This window comes from Pyrus communis, chromosome 2 (genome assembly GCF_041283825.1).
Source record: "Pyrus communis isolate YQ-2024b chromosome 2, ASM4128382v1, whole genome shotgun sequence".
Lineage (NCBI taxonomy): Eukaryota > Viridiplantae > Streptophyta > Magnoliopsida > Rosales > Rosaceae > Pyrus > Pyrus communis.
The window spans coordinates 13,202,757-13,213,405 of NC_142566.1; the positions used below are offsets into that span (position 1 = coordinate 13,202,757).

Here is a 10,649-nt window from a genome sequence, read left to right on the forward strand (position 1 = left end):
ACTAGGTGGCAGATTCGTCACATGGATTTCCGGTGCAACTATTGAGAATTAATCCGGATTAGACTGGTTGAGGAACCAAGGATGACTTTGGATTGGAAAAAGAATGTATTGAGAATTAAGACAGTGTAATTGGTGAAAGTTTTGTGGAGGAATCATTCAGTCGAGGAAGTTACATGGGAGACAGAAGATCAGACGAGGAATTTTTATCCTAAATTGTTCTTTGACCACTAGGGGTCGTTGATTGGTTGTTTTGAATTTCGGGACGAAATTCTATTAAGGAGGGTAGGTTGTGACATCCCGTCCTGGAAATATCGAAACGTACATTTGAAATTACAATTTTACCCCTAGTTCGTTACTTTACGTGTAGTTTTGTGTTGTGTGGTGTTGTAGGACCACACACACTCATACACTCTCTTTCTCTCCCGGGATTCCCTCCCTTTTTTCCTCTCTCTGTCTCTTTTCTGTCACTTCTCTCTCTCTCTCCCAAGCTCCGTTTTTCCTTCTTCTTTCTTCAAAAACGTACGGACGACACACAAATCACCCAAACCTTGATGGATCGAAGAAACTAAGGACACCATCGAACTCGTGAAGCTCGTACGAGTGCAACCATACCATTTTCAGGTGAGAAATCCTTCGTTTTCATGTCGATTCGAGGTAATCCGATTTAGGTACTGTTCATGCAAACTTAAACTAGCATGTTTTTGGGATTTTGAAGCTTGTAGGAAGCTTGGTGAGGTCCTAAGGAAGCTCGGAGTGCTTCGTTTGAAGGAATTGGACGTCGGGATCATTGTGGTCAAAGTTGGCCGGAGCTTTCGAGGGTTTTTCCGGCGAATCCACGGCGAGTTAGGGGTCGAGGAAGGTATGGATGTGTTCGTCTCGTCAATACCTTCATTTTGATATATAGTACGTCAAAAATGGTTAAGAAATGAAGAAGTTATGACACTTTGAAGTTTACCCAGAAATTCCGGCAAAACACCCACCGCCGGCGAAACCAGTCCGGCGACGCGAGGAAGAAGACGCGCGCGTGGGCAGCGCGTGAACAGTGCGCGTGGGGGCGCGTGAGAGCTCCAAATTGAGTTCTGAAAATTGTCACGCGTTCGTGACGTCGTGTAGATCACCGTGGTATATTCATACACCCAAATTGAGCAACGTATGAGAAAGTTATGGACAAATGTTTGGTGTATGCGCGTTAAATAACGTCAATTTGGTTACTTTTTGTATAGGTGAAAATTATGCAGAGGAAGAATGTAACCAAGCTAGGGGAGGTTCAGGGACCTATGAGACGTCGATGTGATCAGTGAGTGGGCAGTTATTTTTCAATATATATATATATACGTATGCTTGAAGTATTTCCCAGAAACGTATTTTAAAAGAAATACGAATTAATTATCCTGTCATATATGCATCATATTTTAATATGTGCATTACCATAATTATGCATACTGTTGCATGGTGCTGAGGAGGCCCAGGTAAGCTACGATTGAAATACTATCATCACATGCATTAGTAGTGGCATACATTTATATATGTGTATTGGTGCTGTGGACGCACAGGTAAGTGCCAGGTAAGTGGTATTCATGTTGTTATGCAGTAGTAGTTTGAGAGGATTAGAGAGCTCATAATCTGCACCCCCGGTGTTAGTGCTCCTGCCCGAGGCCAGGGCACAGCCTTCACGTGTATGTTCACCAGCACCGCATGCTCGCCTTGGATCCAAGTTAGGTGCAAGCCTGTCGTACAGACCACATTAGGTGGTTCCGACTTGTAGGTGACCCGCGATTTATCGCACAGCTTCACGTGATCGTAGCACTAGAGCATATATATATTACACCCAGCCTGTCGTACAGACCACGTTAGGTGGTTCCGACTTGTGTGCAGATTCAGATATTGAGTTGAGATTAGAGCTCTATCTGCAGCCGTACAGGTCACGTTAGGTGACTCCCGGCTGCCAGATTATATGTTATTGATGTGAATTACGCTTGAGCACTTACATTTGATTATGAGTTTCCGTTGTGGCATATTCTCGAGCATGAATGGCATATTTATGAGCATGAATGATATATCTTTGAGCATGACTGGCATATCTATACATACGTATATATGTTATTTTCTGGGAAACTATACTTGTTTTACAGCGAGGGGTTAGTATATGCAAAAGAGAAAAGAAGGTTTTGAATACGTTCGTTTTGCTGACCCACTCAATTTTGTTTTGCGCCCCTCCAGGTTTAAGGAAATGCAAAGGTGTGGTGACTACGAGGAAGTTCAACGGTGTTCTGACAGAATGGACCAAATAAGGACTCACCTTCGGGTGTTTCATTTTAGAAGTTGTATATTTTAAAGCTTCCGAACTGTGCAAATGGTTACGTCACTCTCACGTGACGGCCAGCATGCCCTCCTTCGGGACGGGGTGTGTCAGTATATGTCATTTGAATAAAGATTCTCTTAGTATAATAAATAAATTACCAAATTAAAACAATTTACTCTCACTTTAAATAAAGTAGTAAATTCAATAAATTGGAAACAACATAAAGTACTCTATTCAATAAATAATAAATTACAACCAAAAGTGATTGGAAAATTATGGGCTCTGATTACAAAATGTACTTTATTCATCATCACTTAACCAATTTGTGGTGCTAGGATGATCTTATCTTGTCGTGTTAGGACCATCTCCTCTTTCTCTCGTTTCTCTTGCACGCCTCTTTCGCACCACGTCCTCTTTCTCCGACTTCCAAAAATATTTAGAATTTGGAGACTTCCCTTCTAAAGGCGTGTTCATAATGTCACGATCTCGTTGAGCCATTCTTTCTTCTCTAACTTGTTCCCTTTCTTGCTTAAGTAGCTCTCTTTCTCTCTCATTAGCTTGAAATTCTCTCTCAACAGATGCAGCTTTTGCCTCCTCTGTAGCCTTATCAGCCTCAAATTTCACCATTTCCTGCGCCAAACTCAATTCACCTTGGCAAGGAAGTTCTTCCATATACTTTGCATAATCATTCTTGGAAGCACTCCCTTTTCTCTTTGAAGCCTTCTTACCTTGAGGCCTGATTGGATAACAGGTCGACCCTGAAGCTTGTTCAGGGGGGGCGTTTCTGGCACTTCTTCGTCGTCATCTTCATGAACATGCGAGGCATGATTGGGTGTAGAGTGTAGAAGGTTGCTATTCATGAAAACTTCTAGACCGACAGGCACAACTCTGAATTTAGGACAATCTTTGACAATATTCCAACATTCTCATCAGGTGAATGATTTGTTTTTGCTTTTGGTTTTGGCATTATACCAAGCTTGTGCTTGAAGTTCTTACACAATGCGGGAGAAGAAATAATTATAATGAAAGTAGGTAACAAATAAATAATAAAAACAAATAATTATAATCAAAGTAGCTAACAAATAAATAATACCAACAAATAATTATAATCAAAGTAGCTAACAAATAAATAAGACAAACAAATAAATATTGTTACCTGATTAGCTAAATTTACCCCACTTCGAAGATTACCACTAACTTGTGCCAAGGTGTCTCTCCACGTACTAAATGATTGGCTAAGTAATTTCCAACGACTGGACATTGATTCATTGGTTCTTTTCCCACCCATTTTCTCAAGATAATTGGTACGAATAAGACCCCACATTTCTCACAACTGCATCTCATTACCCATAAGCGAATCATGAGTAACTTCAACCCAACTAGTACACAACGCAATATCTTCAAGAAACGTCCAATTCATACATTACTCATTAGTCATTTTGTTGGAAAAAAATTGGATTGAAACTTTGAGAGAAAGATAGGAATGTGGTTGAAAGTAGTTGAGAAAATATGAAATTGTGGTGTGCGGTAGAAGATAATGAGAAGATATTTATAGAAAAGTAAATCAAATTTTTTTTCAGATTTTTAATAAGCTTTTACATTTTTTAAAATTTTTTATTCACCTAATTAATCTATACCGTTGGATTTAAACAAATTTGAATTCCAACACTCCAGATTGTGCCATGTGGCACAACGGTAACATTTCTGATTTTTTAACTATTTTTTTTCTTTTTAAAATTTTTAAAGTCGAATAACGTGGACCGTTGATCTCAGATCCAACGGTTGATATTAAAGAAGGTTATTTAATTTTTTTTACCGTTGGAAATCCAACGGTCCACAAATTGTAGTCGTTGAAATCCAACGGAGGTGGGGAAGCAATGTGGCTCCCCAACGGTAAGAAAACTGAGTGGGCCGCGGGCCCTTTTTCTGAATTTTTGTCGATTGACGCGCACCCACGCATGCTTGAAGGCCACGTGCCTGACAAAAAAAATATAAAAAAGACAGCTGACCTCTCTTTGACGTCAGCCCACGTTAGATTGCTTTCGGGGGCTCGAGCCAGCACGAATCCACAGGCCTCTCCCTCGGGCTTGCTCGGGCTTTCTCCCTAGCCAACACTGGGCTTCCTCCCTTGGGCAATCAAGCCCTGTTCTGCATTCTGTCCCTTAGGTACTGTTTGGTACGTGGGACGGGACGAAATAGAGTGGGACAAGGCGTTCCGTCCCACGTTTGGTGCGCCTAAAACGGGTGGAACGAGCTGTTCCACGGGACGAGTTTTGGGTGAATTTTCGTTCCGCTTCACCCCTCTGGAACGACTCGTTCCACATTCGTGGAACACAAAATTATAACCTCTCTGTCTCCTTCTTCTTCCTCCTTGTTTCCATCCGAGGGCATCTTTGCTCCCACTCCGTTCCGTTTCGTCTTGTCCCGTCCCATTCCGTTCCGTCCCGTCCCATCTGCATACCAAACGATACCTTAAGCACGAGCTACCACTGGAGCTGCTCTTAGGGTTTCAGTCACCCATGTGTATTGCACGTGTTCCAGGCGTGTGACTTCTGTTCGTGGTGTTTGCAATCACATGGGCTGGTTTTCAAATCAGTGCATGGATGTTTTCAGGGCCTAGTCTTTCGGTTTCCATGGCTGCCACTCTTGCTCCATGTTTCTTTGCATCAGGCCCCATGTCCAATGCCAAGTCTACATTTTCAAACCAGGTGCATTCTTTTCTTTTCTCTATCTGTTTATCTTGTCCTTTTTCTTTTCTTTTTTTTTTTGTTATTGTTTTTATTTACTATCTTTTAATTATTGTTAGGTTTAGTTAGGTTTCGTGTTAATATTTAATTTTCTTTGTAAGGTTGTTTCTTTGTTTCTTTTATTTTCCACACCTTGAGGACAATGTGTGATTTAAGTTTGGGGGTGGGAATTAGAATTTTAGGATTTTAATTTTTGGGTCAAGTTAAAAATTTTCGTTTTTAAGTTAATATCCATAGATTATTTTAAACGTTAGAACAAATGGACATGGTAAAAGTTAATCCCATAGTAGAGTCTTTTCTATTTATGGTTACTTAGACACTAATTCATAAACTATACTTTGAAAATTTGCACATTCACATCAACATGGTTTGTGGGGAGTGAGGTTGAAACACTTGCTTTTTGTCTAAGTGTATTTTTATTTTTGTTATATATAAAATAAAGTTAGTATGTGTTATAAAGTAATAATTGTTCCACCCGAGGCTTTGCCTAGTAACCGGGTCAGTCCTACCTAATTAGCAGTGATTCTCGCGTCGAACGGTAGAGTTTTGGCATGGGGCAGGGTGGTTAGTTGGTTTCGTAGCCTTTTCAGCTCGAGTTAATAAGTCCTTAGGGGTGTTCTACACCTAGTGCCCTAAAGGCTTTGTGGTTTGGGAGTCATTGACCTAAAGCTCACTACATGGGTTGGATTGAAAGCTTAAGTGAACCGGCATTGCAGGACCACTACTGTTACTGAAAAATAAAAAAATAAAAAAAGAAAAGAAAAGAGCAAATCAAAAAAGAAAAAAAAAATAGTTATGTGTGAAGCATGAATAAAGAAGAAGAGGGGTAAGGGTTTTAGTCAAGTCCCCTTAACTATGTTGGTTCACCTTTACACCAAAGGAAGTTCATGAATTCTTTTCTAATCGATTCTAAATGGCTTAGACTCTGTGGTGGGATTAGTTTGAACTTTTGGAAAGATGTTTTGATTTTTAACGTTTTCTATGGATTGCAACTTGAAAATAAAAATTTTGTTTTAGCTAAATTTTATTTAAGCATAGTTTGCTAGTTTTATATTCGTTTTATGAGTTTTCTGAGTATTGTTTTGCTTGAGGACAAGTAAAGAGCTAAGTTTGGGGGTATTTGATGAGTCGATTTTATACTATATATTATTCCCTATTGTTAGTATATTTTGGTTATTATTTTGGTGAGATTTTGATGTTTTGCCATGTGTTTTTAATGCAGGACATGTGAACTTGTTTGGAGCATAAAGTAACCAAACATTGGAATTTTTGAGTGATTCCAATTGGAGTGGGTTTTTGAATCTGTCAACCAGGTTCTAGCAAAATTTCATAATTTTATCCCAAGGAATCTGATCGTGACAAATACATTTATGCCCAACGTGCAATGCTGACAGATTGGGCTGCAGAGCTTATTTGCAACTTTTGGGCTGGATAATGATGGATTTTGGGCTTGAGATCTTCTTGGAAATTAAAGAGGAGGTCCTGATCTTTAATTTGAGTCATTTTGGGCCTGTTTTGGAGGCCTAATGGTCTAGAAACATGGCTATCTCTGTGTTAGGCAGATTTCCTAGTCATAATAGGAATGTAATTCCTAGTTATCCTTTTATTATTTTATTTCCTAGTTTTTAGAAAACCTTTTCTATGAGGGTTTTAATTTGGAGTAGTATAAATAAGGCTTTTTAGCCATTAGGGTTTTGGGGGGAGAACGCACACATTATTTTGGAGAACTTCAGACTTTTTACCTACAAGGTGTTTTCAATCCTTTTTCTAGTTAATATATTTTCTTTAGTTTTTATTATGATTGTTCGTAACTATGTTTTTTTGCTAGGGCGAAGTCATGAGCCTTAGCATGAATATGTGATTTTATTAATTTTCTTATGAATGGATGCATGCTTGTTTTGAATTATTAATCACCGTGATTAAACTATCTAATTGTCTTAGTGATTTGCAACCATTAGGGTTTTTAGACAAGTAATTTAATCCAATTTTTGTTGGAACATCACCCTGAATTTGAGGAGGGCTTCTTGTGATTAGTAATTGTAAGTTCACTTAAGGCGAACATCACGCTCTTAAGGGTTACATGGTTTTTCAAAGGGTTTTCATAAAGCTTAATGAGTCTTGCATGTTTATATTTAATCTGAATATTACACACAGGTTGCATGTTAGATATACGTTTTCGCTTGAACATTGATAGGAGCATATTTAGGTGACTTAGCTAGCTTATTCTTGTGCATTTGTGCTATTATTTCTTAGTTAATGTCGTATTTCAACTCATTTTCGTGTGTTTGTAGGTCCAAAGGGTTAAAGTACCAAGAAAGTGCATTTTGGTGCATTTTGGAGCAGTTCTGGGCACTAAGTGGATAGCTTGTATATGGGCCAACATGGTTGGACGAATTTGGATTTCAAAAGGCTAGAAATCTGATAAGAAGATGAAGGAACTAAACTCAAGACAAAGTGGATAAGGAATTAGCTCAAAAGAGGAAACCTTATCCAACCTTATCCAACATTATCCAAAACCTTATCTTATCTTATCCTATCCTAACCTAATCTTGTTCCACCTTAATCCTAGTTGCAAGTGTACCTAAAAACATGATTTCTAGAAGCCTTATCTAACCCTAAAAGGGTGCTGCACCCTTCCCCCTTTTATCTCTTCTAGAAAACCCAAAATCAGCCACAAAACACCTAGTTTCTAGAAGGCTCAATTTTGGACGAATTTCCTAAACCTTTTTCCTTTTGGATTCTGATTTATAGGGCCTCGTTCCTTGTGGATTTGGGTCACACAAATCCTTTTATGAAACTAATTGGGCCAAACCCCCTCCTAGGTGGATTTGATCACTTATTGCCGAACCCTAGGGCCTTAATCCACTAAATCTGCTAAGTGTAACCCTAATCTAGTTAACCCTAGGACTATATAAACATAATTTCAGCCACAAATTCGCACTACCCCTGATGCTATACAGAAACCTTGTTGCCGCAACACCCTAGCCTCCATTCTCATCCTCCACCCACTCCATACACCTCCATACACCACCTACCGCACCCTACCACCATAATCAGCCATCCTTCATCCCTCTAAACAAGAACACACCATTCAAAACCCCCAAATCCACCACCCACACCTTGTGCCGCAGCAAGGAGGAGGAAGAGAAGCCCAGCCGTGCACGAAATTCATCCTGGAATTGCTGAACGTTTAGGTGTAATCTTTCTTATGATTTCAATGTTTAAGTTCAATAATCCTTGTTTTGCGAGTATGAGGAACTAATCCCCTTTTTTGGCTAGGGGGAATTTCGAAACCATGGCTATATTTGCATTATGATTTGATTACTTTCAGTTGTGATTTCATGAATGGTGAATTCAATTTACTTATCTGTTTGAATTAAAACTTGTTTATGTATATGAATTGAGAGTGCACACTTAATTTGGAAAACGGACATGAAAGTATGAGTGGAATGGGTGTAAATAAGTTGTACTAGTAGGTCAATAATACTCTGATGTGGTTACAAATTTTAAATTTTTATTGGAGGTTTAAAGATAAACAAGTTTTTATCTAGAAATCATGAGTTGTATAGACCAAAATCTAAAGCACCATTTATTAAATAATATCTTTGAAAAAATTATTTTCTCATCAATCCTATGGATGACGATATTAGCTGATCCAATGTTGATACATATCAAGGCAAACTTTACACATGTGGCTGGTCTAGCTCCTATAAATACCTTATCTCTGCTAATTTTTTATAAGTTTTTGCCACACAATTAAACCCTAGAAGCTGACATAACGAAAATTCATTTCTGATAAGTAGTAAGTTTACCATTTCCATCCTAGGTCATGGGAATTGAGGTTTTCAAGAATTACGTACTTGACCAATTAAAAAAAATAAAGAATGATGTACACAAATTTCGCCAAATATAAAGTTCCACGTTATATGAATTTGACTGATGTGAAGACTCACGTGGAGGAATGGCTATATTTCCGACCGTGTGATAACATTGTACAGGAAGTTTTAATTTCAGTTTTACTCTCAACCTTGTCTAAGTTCACCCCAAAACTTTTTTGACATTTTAATTTCAGTTTTACGCTTATTAATGCAACAAACCCTACAGAAAAAGCTAAAACACAAAAAATAAAAAACCCAAGAGAAACCCACCGCACAACCACCACCCTCACAGATCGACAACCCAAGAAACTGCTCCTCTTACTAATGCAGAATGTTTATCATCTTTTCTTACTACATCTTCTGCAGCAGGCTAAATTGCAAATGCTTTTCTTATCCTTCTGCATATGATCTTTTATTGTTATTGTTCCTTGGTACCTTTTGCCCTGATATATGCCCAAGGAAAAAGCCTAGAGAAGCGGATTGTCAAGTTGGTGCGGGAGGGATCGACAGAGGATGGTGGTCGGTGGGGTTGCAAGGTGGAATTTTTTTTTTTTTTTTTCTAGGGTTTTATCCTATGCCTATTTTATTTATATGTGGACGGCCTTGTATTAGGAAGAGTAAAATTGGAACTAAAGGTATTAAATATATATATTTTTTTTTGGGAGTGAACTTAGAAATGGTGTGGAGTTTAAAGAGAAAAACTCTTCTTTTACTCATTTAACGACGACTTTGGCTCACAAACAATCAGCCCAGGCTACCCTAGCTACCAAATGGCAATTGAAAGAAATGATGGGTAATGAAGATGACCGACAACCTCCGGCAACCATGACCGAGCTGCTTCAAGGAAAGAAGGCGATCGATCACGATTTTGAAACCACAATTGAAGAATCTGAAAAGCGAATCAAACTCCTTCTCTGGCCTAGGGAGATGAAAGCTCGCTTCGAGCACTTCTGGAAGGAAGCCGAAAGCAAACTTCCTTTGCTACCCCCACAAGAGCCATTAATTAAAGTCAAATGGAATCACCACCCTTCGTTTCTCGGGGAGGTTTTGGAATACATGTGAAAGTTTCACAAGAAGCATTCGGCTAATGATTTGTAAAGCCTACCAAAAGCAAGCCAAAAGTCTCTTAATCTGGCATTAACCTGCCCCAATGCCAAACAAATCATCCAAAAGTGGTCGAATCTGGGAATGAAGGCTAGTTCCAACATATACGCAAGGCCTGAGTTCTCAACTTTGAGATAGAACTATAAAATGATATTAATACTGCCAATCTTCCTTTCTCTCTCAAGGACCTACAATATCTACGGTACCATTTTGAAGTTTTCTTAGTTGTTTCCCTCTTCGGTCTTACAGATCATGAAGAAAAGTGTGTGGCGCATTTAGATGCATCGCATATCAAGAGCGAACTGAACGCAAGACCAAGTCCCAACGCTAAGAGAGCCAATGGTCGAAATTCAAAACGAAACAGCTTCGACAAAGATGCCGTATGAACGTGTTTTCGCTCCAACCAAAGATGGCCAAGCGAGTAATGCCCATAAGCAAGACATCTCGTCCAAAAATCCAAAGGATGAAGATTACGACCTGATGGGCCCTTCGATCCTCGACAACACAGAAATTAGCATGGTCTATGTCTTATTCGCAGAATTCCGGCCGACCACACCCCAACCAAATTTCCTAGATGGTGACGTGATTGTCGAGGGGGCCACGCAAGTTGATTTTGTG

General features: G+C 39.1%; 1 long non-coding RNA gene across 1 annotated transcript; it reads left to right on the plus strand.

Annotated features, from left to right (window-relative positions):
* The first annotated feature begins 771 nt into the window (after positions 1-771).
* Positions 772-2,413, plus strand: LOC148698586 (uncharacterized). Its single transcript, XR_015951941.1, has 4 exons — positions 772-859; positions 960-1,122; positions 1,224-1,297; positions 2,221-2,413. It is a non-coding gene; the product is annotated as an uncharacterized LOC148698586 (long non-coding RNA).
* Positions 2,414-10,649: the final 8,236 nt, after the last annotated feature.